The sequence below is a fragment of the Atta colombica genome, unplaced genomic scaffold (genome assembly GCF_001594045.1).
Source record: "Atta colombica isolate Treedump-2 unplaced genomic scaffold, Acol1.0 scaffold32, whole genome shotgun sequence".
Classification (NCBI taxonomy): domain Eukaryota; kingdom Metazoa; phylum Arthropoda; class Insecta; order Hymenoptera; family Formicidae; genus Atta; species Atta colombica.
This window is the reverse complement of record NW_017259426.1, coordinates 1,675,437-1,683,881: the sequence shown is the minus strand read 5'-3', so window position 1 is coordinate 1,683,881 and position 8,445 is coordinate 1,675,437. Positions and strand designations below refer to the sequence as shown.

At 36.7% G+C, this 8,445-nt stretch overlaps 1 protein-coding gene across 1 annotated transcript in view; it reads left to right on the top strand.

The window, feature by feature from the left end:
• The window catches only part of LOC108690387 (ankyrin repeat domain-containing protein SOWAHB), a 126,219-nt gene that overhangs the window by 112,452 nt on the left and 5,322 nt on the right, over positions 1-8,445 (top strand). The window lies entirely within an intron of this gene.

The following is an 8,445-nucleotide window of genomic DNA, read 5'->3' as shown; positions in this document are numbered from 1 at the left end:
TATATATATATGTTAGATATATGATGTGTTTTATTTATATATATTATGCATTATGTTCAATCTATTTCTAATTTTTTATTTCTTTAATGTTTTATATTTATTCCTGTTGCTAATATTATTCGCAAAGTTTTACTCGAGAAAATGCTGTAAGATTTTAAAAATAGATCTCCCTCTAAATGTTAATCTTTCTTCCTTCTATCACATAAGATTTTGAGCGATACATCATAATTTTATAAAAATTTAATTTTTTATATTACACTTACAATTAGCGAGAATATAACGATTTTTATATATAAATATTGAAATATTTAATATTTTTGAATTGTCGAGCAGCTGAAAGAAGTTTACTTAACTCGTTTAATTTTTTCCTTTGTCGTTCCATCATTAGATGGAAATTGAATTCGAAGCGCGTGTATTCCGAAAGCCGGTTCATTTATCTTCTTGTAAGGTTTTCACCATATCTTCTTCGCGCACGGTAGACTCATTTGTTTCCGCCGGTGTAATCCGAACTGACCTGTCGACACCGCAGCACACCTTTTCTTCCTTGCCTCTAAATCCACGTTCTTCTACAATTCGTTGTCATCCGTTGAGCGTTCTCTCAACTGCAGAAATCTTATCGAAAAAAAAACGACAATTTTCTTTACCGCTTCGATAATTTCTAAGTTATACAAAAAAAAAATTGGAAAATAGTTTCTTTAATTAGAAAATAGTTTCTTAAATAATTTGATATAAAACAGAGAAATTAAAATATACGAAAATATCAAAGTATACGTTACATATATATTATAGATTTTCTTAGTATTTTTGTACACGATATTTTTCAAGAGTAAAGCCCAGAAGTCAAGAGTCTAGCAGAAGAGAATCAAGAGTACATGCATAAGAGTGTATGAGAGATTTCCTTAATACAGAAACATTATGCGCGCAGACGTCGCTATTTTCGTACCTTCCCAATGACAATCCCGGCTGACTCGATGTTGCTGGGGATTAGCGCCGGATATAATGAATACGGTCGTGCTCGTGTACGTACCGATGTAGAGTAGGTAATCCACACCCGGACGAGGGAGATCTGTCCTCGGCGAATCCTCGCTCTGCTTTTTTCCACGGCGCGGCTTTAGGACCAGACTGCGGATCGCGCGGCGCGGCGTAATCTGTCACCGGCATCGCTCCCGTGCCGCGCTTTCCTACGGCTTATCCCGGGCACTGGCTTTCCCCCAATCCCGTGGCAAATGAAAGGACGGTGGGAAAAGAATAAAAAAAAAAAGAACTCCGCGATTACCCGATAGCTTCGTAATGCACGCGGAATCGCCCGTGGCATAGCGCCGATCTCATCCTCGACTAATATCCGCCACTCGAGGGCATCGATACCGGTTCGCTTGATATAGCCGCCGGAAACCTGAAAAAAATCAGTAAATTATAAAAAGCACGATAACGGAAAATAAAAAAAATTCTCTTCCTTATGCGTGCTTCGATTCGCGTGTTACTCGATATTCATCAGTTTTCTTTGAATTCTTGCATTATTTAAAATGTCACTGACTCGAACAAGTTATTTTACCCAGGATGTTAACATCAAGCTGCGCAACTTCATCTCATCACGCAAGCTTTGGAATTTTCGATACAGCGGAATGTTTCTCGGTGCAATACCGAACGGATCTGACTGATGGCGCTTTTAGCGTGAAAAATCATAGCGCGAGCGGTCCGTTTTTTTCGAACGTTTGGTTTCGTCGGTGGAGAAACTCCGGCCTGCTTATCGTAAGAATTTACCGCGGTTTTGCCGCCACTTACCACTCTTTTTTTAAATCCTCAGTTGGTGTTAAATAAAACGGGTGCGCCGCAGTCTCGACGACGAAGCGGGTCGCAGTCACTGGCATAATCTGTCACCGCTTCTACCGTGCTTTTCTACGGCTTATCGCAGCATCGGCTCGCATTTAATCCCCGCAAAAAAACGATGGCCACGTCCCCCAAGCCCCGTACCCACAGGAGGCTCCCGTAAGCCGTCTGCATCGCCTGGCGCCTGCATCTTTGTCCGACAACGGTCATTCTATCCTTAGTTAGGGCTTCGTAGATGCGACTAGAATGTTCCTCATGAGTGATAACTATGTAATTCCTTATTAGTATTCATCATTAGGAATGGATAATATGAAAAATTGTTAACAATAAGAGAAATTATCTGTCGTGCGTTATAATATTTTTAGCAGGGTTGGGCAGTAACTAACTGTAACTTGTAACTAAGTTACAATTGTAACAATTACAGTTACTTTTTTCAATAATTGTAACTTAATTTAGTTATAGTTTCTTCTAATAACTAATAACTAATTTAACACTTACTTACATTTTAAACTTATTTATTAATTTAATGTGATTGGTTAAAATCTGAATACTGATTAATAAGGCAGTTTACTTGATGCTACAAATGCTTCGAAATAGTTTTTGGTCAGTAAAACGTAAATTTTTTTTTGTTTTAACAGTTCTAATGATATTGATGTCACTCATATTGTTCTATTATTATAATAGAAAAGTAACTGAAAAATAACTAGAAGGTTACTTTTTTAGTAACTGTAACTGTAACTGTAATTGTAACGAGTTAATTTTTAGTCTAATTTGGAACTGTAACTAGTTACTTTTGGAAGAAAAAATACTGTAATTAGTTATTTTTACAAAGTAACTTTCCTAACTCTGAATTTTTTAGTTTTTACAAATTACTGCAACTTGGATCATTAAAAATTGGAAAAGAAAAAATATGAAATAGGTGCTTAAGCAAAGTGTCTACTATGAAACCTAATCTCTAGAAATCTCCAGAAATCTCTAGAAAAGTTTTAGTTAGGTATTATCCGATTAGACTCGTCTATGTTTCAGTTTTGTATCTTCATCGCAGTTAGAATTCCTTTTTCCTCTCGTTCTCTTCTTTTAGCATATTCGAGAATGTTCAGAGGAATTTCTCGAAGCCATTCGAGGTTTTAAGGTACCTTTTAAGTATTTTGCTTTGACTCTCGCGTTATCCTGTATTAGTCCCATTTTACAATATAAGTAATAACTTTTAAGCCGATCAATCAAATGTGAAAAGAATAAGCGATCAATCAATTTTTTACGATTTGTGGCTTACAATAAGCCATATTCTTTCTAAGACATATTTTACTAATTTAACATGCATTTTTGTGTGCGTTCAAAGTTGCAAACGAAATGTCTGCTATTTTTTACCTGTTCAGTTTCAAAAATTTTGATGTAATCCTAATATCACTGCAGTGAATATACTCACTAAAAAACCTATTTGATTGAATCACCTAATCTTTTGTTTGAATATGGGCAAATAAATCTCTTAAAAATAATTTAGTTGAATCGAAAAATTTGATTATTGTAATATTTTACTTATATCAGAAATAAATAGAACGTACAAGTAGAATGAAGTACAATAATCGAACTTTTTGGAGTTGAATTTTGATCATGCGAAAATATACAAGACATGTAAAAAAATATCTACATGATAGATCGCAGAAAATGATATTGCCTTCCAGCCGATTTTCGAGCAGGCCCACGTCGAAGAACGAGATATTCTCGGAACGTGCGAAAGCTTCCTCCCCCGATTCCTTCACACTTCTGGAATAGGCGGAGGAATGGAGAAGTGCCGTTATGATATAGCTGCTCGTAAAGGCGGCTCGATGTAGGAAAATATTAAAATTGAAAATCTTCAACGGTGATATACGCGTGCGTGATATTGGTGGCCGGCAGCTGTCCTGTTCCTGAAGGCTGCTGCAAGGATGAAAGAGAGAAAAACGAAAAAGTGAGGCAGAAAAAAAGGACATGTTACGCGCGAGTAGGCGCACTCGAGAGAAGAAACGAACAGAGACGAGAAAGACAGAGACGAAGTGGCGGTAGGGACGCGATATTGTCTCGAGACTCCGCGTGCCAGGACATTGCTACTTTAAAATATTATCGTGAGCATAAAAAGAGGGTTCTCCGCGTGCACGTACTCACCTACATACAGAGTGTTTCAAAAGTCACTCACTTTAATAATGTGAATCCAATATGCCTAATTGATAATTAAAATTCAAACTTTATAATCATCGAGATGTTCTATTTTTTTTAATATCCTGGTTCATTATAATCTCATTAAAATCCATTTAAATGCTTTAAGGATATAAAGTTATCTGTTCGTGATGTAAAATAAAAAATTCTATAAAGTCTCTGTCGCGTTTCTAGTTCAAAAACTATCGATTTGAACGTTTAAGCAATAAGCTGTTCTTAATTAGATTTCCAAAATATCTACGAATCGTAAGAAGCCGTTGCTTTTGCGACACCTCGTAAGTGCACATCCACATCACGAAGGGATGAGCAAGGGTGCGTGCGTGAGCTCAGTAAAGGGTGTGTCGTGCCACTTGTCGCGAGGACACACGTGTCGCATGCTATTGGAGTTGGCAAAAGGGTGACGCGTAAAGTCCACCCCATATATATGTGCCGTTTTTCGTTCTATATGTGACTGTGTTTATATGTCGTGACTTTTGCGCGCGTACCTATAGGCGCGGGGAATTTAAAGTGAAATAAATTAGAAATTTTAAGGGGGTGAGCCACGCGCTCTTTCCACGCGCGAATCAGCCAACCCCTTCTCTCTCTCAGCTCGTATTATCGAGGGTGCCTGAACGCGGAGGGTGCGTCCCATTTCGATAACTACGATCGTGGTTTTGACACATTTGTCACTATCGTTTATTGCACAGTTCGATATTAAACGCCACGATATACAGTCGAGCGTCGTTCATGAACTCAGTCACGGGGACGATTTTTTAATCGCACTTCCGTAACGCGGCCAAATGTCGCGCTCGGCCGCGTATCTCGAGGGTGATTTTAATTGAGGGTAAAAGCATTATACAGATTCAAATCGGCTCTTTCGTTACGCATTTTTCCACCATGGAACCTTTAGTCGGCGACACATATAGCCAATGTAATGTACTACGATTATGCATGCCGCAAGTATAATTGAAATGAAACATATTGCATCTGCAAATTCAATTTACGAAAATCTTTTTCTGTTCATTTATTCTTTTCTCTTATAATTTAATCAAGAGACACTCAAAGTGATATGTTTGTAAAATTTCTTGAATGTAGAAATATACTGAAAGAAAATGTTTTGGTTATCAATAAGAAGTATAATAAAACGAAATAATTCTGATTATATGTATCAGAAGTCTAATTATGATCATCAGAATTCTAGTTATTGTAATTGAATTTATGTCCATACAGGAGTTTGCAGCAACATTATTGCAATGTATTGTAATATTGCTGGTATGATCTGTACTGTATGGTCATCTCCATTAAAATGTTTAATAGATTTAATTATAAATGTCTGATGTGTATTTTTCTACTTAAATCTACTAAAAATCTAATTAATGCAACAAGACTTTTCTAAATTAAGATCAATAAATAGAAGCTTACTTAAAAAACTCCATTTTATATTTATGTCATATGAAAAATACATACAGGATACAACAATATTTTGATACGTTTCAGATGCACCTACTTTTTTCCCTCCTTCGCGCATTTCCTCCCTTCAAATGTTTCGTATATTTTACATGTATAAAATGCACTTTTAAGACAGTTTCGTCTGTGTTTTCGTCTCTACCGGATAATGACTCACACACGCATACAATTACGTGCAATTTGTCGTACTTATCGACGCGAGCATCGTGACCGCGGCGTGTACGTGATACAACGTGCTCTTTCATGAATGCTAGCCCACGGCAGGAATACATGATGTCCCTGACCGATTGCGGTTACTTTTCACCGTAGATACCGTCTGCGAATTATGCCGAGGCGAAGCATGTTCGCGAGACCGTCGGGCGATGAATAGCCTTTCAATGGAAAACAATTGATGACGCATCATTTGAGTTGCGCTCAAAAGTGTTGAAACCTATGTTGTAACCTGTCGAGTTTTAATTTGGCTCCTTTTGTTATTCTTAGGACTACTGCACCGCTCGTGTTCATTCAAAGATCAATTCTTCATGAATTTCGATTTGTCAATTGAAAGGGACAAAGCTGTTTATAGAGACTTCATATATCGTTGGCTTCGCGTTTTGCATACCTTAATTCAAGGCCATACTACGTAATCGGCTCTTCTCGTCTGATCGGCTTTCAACGACTTTTATATATTAAACTAGTTTTCCTTCAGCAAAAGAGGTATGTTACAGCTACAGATGTGAGCATAGCTCATATTTTATCACATATCACGATTTAATTTAGACTTACGATAGAGATACTTTATCTAATTATAAATATATAGATACTGCAAAATCAGATAATTCAAGTTCAATTCCGGAATCACAAGTCGATTTGAAGTTAATTGCTTTTTAGGGCCATTTGATATTTTTTACTGATCTTCAAAAGAAGATCCACATTTTATCGATGCACGTTGATAAATATCGATCTTCTTCGAAGATCAATAGAAAATGTAATCGATATTAAATCAAACGGTCCGAAAAATCGATCGATATTGCTTTGATTTCGATTATGAATCAGCGAAGTTTTGAAAATGCTTAGACAGCATATTAAAATGTCTTACGTTCTGATTTTGGATGTATTGTCTATTTTCTAAAATCTTTGGAATGGAATCTAATTTTAAAGAATGACAATTGAGCCAATGTTGAAAAAAGGTGGCTCAATTATCAATTTTTAAGAGTAAGATTTCTTTAGAATTAGATTCCACTCCAAAGATTTTAAAAAATAGATAGTTTTAATTTGAGCTAAAGTTATATAAATAAATTTATTTTTTTTAATTTTATAAATTGATAAATTTGGCTCAAGTTACCCATTTTACGATACGAAATACAGAAGAAAACGATGATCTCATACTGTAGTACCTGCAGCATAATTTTCCGTCCGATATCCAACACACATTATTTCGATAATCAAAATCATCCGTGCGGCGATAAATTCATAGACCTTATCGGATTCACTTGTAACTATCATAATGCTACTACGCATTAAAGTGGATCGTCGGTCGCGATCAAATGCACGTATTGTATTACCTTTAAAAAGCGAAAGAGAGCCATCGGGGCCGGCAGCTGTTGCCTGACACGCGAGCTGGAAAAGCAGCTCTTTTCACCTGCCTGCCCGAGTCGAACGAGACTAATTGTGAGATAACGCCTTCTTAATATTTCTGCTCTCGCAATAAATGGTTCGTACAGCGCGATATCCCGAAGACCTTGACGTGTCGTTCGCAATGATGAAAATGTAAGCTCCACTTAACATTTTATATTTATAGATTAGTTTGATATTATCTCTTAATGAAACGATCGCTTAATAAAAATGCCTTGTATGAAATAGCATCATGAACGGAAACGTGCCCACGGATTGATATTTGTCCATGCTGTTATTTTCTCTTATATGTTATATCGAAGGTCTCATATCGTTTAATGGTCTGACTTATTTAAATTCAAGATCTATCGTCTGCTTAATTACGTTTGCACAAATGAATATTTACATGTACATATATCCGAATGTTTAACTTTCTGTACTACTCACAGATTGATTAAAAAACTGTCAAGAAATAATTTCGATTTTAGATGCAGATTAGCCTCGCTTCATAACGTTAAATATTGTGCTAATTATGACTTTAATTAAAATGTGTCTTGAAGTCAAGATTAATCAGCGGACAATCTATATTATCTCAATTTGCTTGTGGTATTTAGAAGAGGCATTGTTCAGATAGGAATATGAAGATTCGCATAAGAGCCGAATAAAAATGCATGCGTGCAAACGATAGAAGCGATGCACGCGAGGCTAGTTTTTCGTCTCGTCGTTTCCCTTACACACGCACGCACATATGTGATTGTTTCGGATCGCGCCGTTGTCGCGGAAATGCGAATTCGCACGCTCGAGATGATATTCATAATACGGTGCCATTAATTACTCATTGTCTTTGCGACGGCGCCGCAACTACCATCCCTCTTTTCTTTCCGTGTCTCCTTCCTATCGTTACTGTCTTACTCGTAAATGTACGTCACGCATTTGAGCAAATCATAATAAGATATGCAACACGTCGGACAGAAGGTGTGATACAGTCCCTCCCTGTTATTTTTCTTCCATCTTATTACGATTTCCTTCCATTAGGAGAAAAAGAGAGAAAAAGAATGAAGGAGATTGGCGTATCCTTTTCGTAAGACGGCGCCGGAAATGGCGGACAACACGGAGGAATACACGTGTACAATTACAGATACATTATTCATTAAATTGTAGACCGAACATGTTTATAAGTATATTAATAACGCGCGCGCACTTTGCGTCAACGTAAAAGCATGTGATTTGTGAACATTGTGTTCGCGTGATATTTTACACGCTCGTCGAACGAGAATATTGTTCGTCTTTTAATTTGCCTAATTATCGATACGCTCTCCTTACTCCTGAACATAATTAATATCTATATAAGTATATTTAAACGTCGCTATGGAAAGATCGGAGATA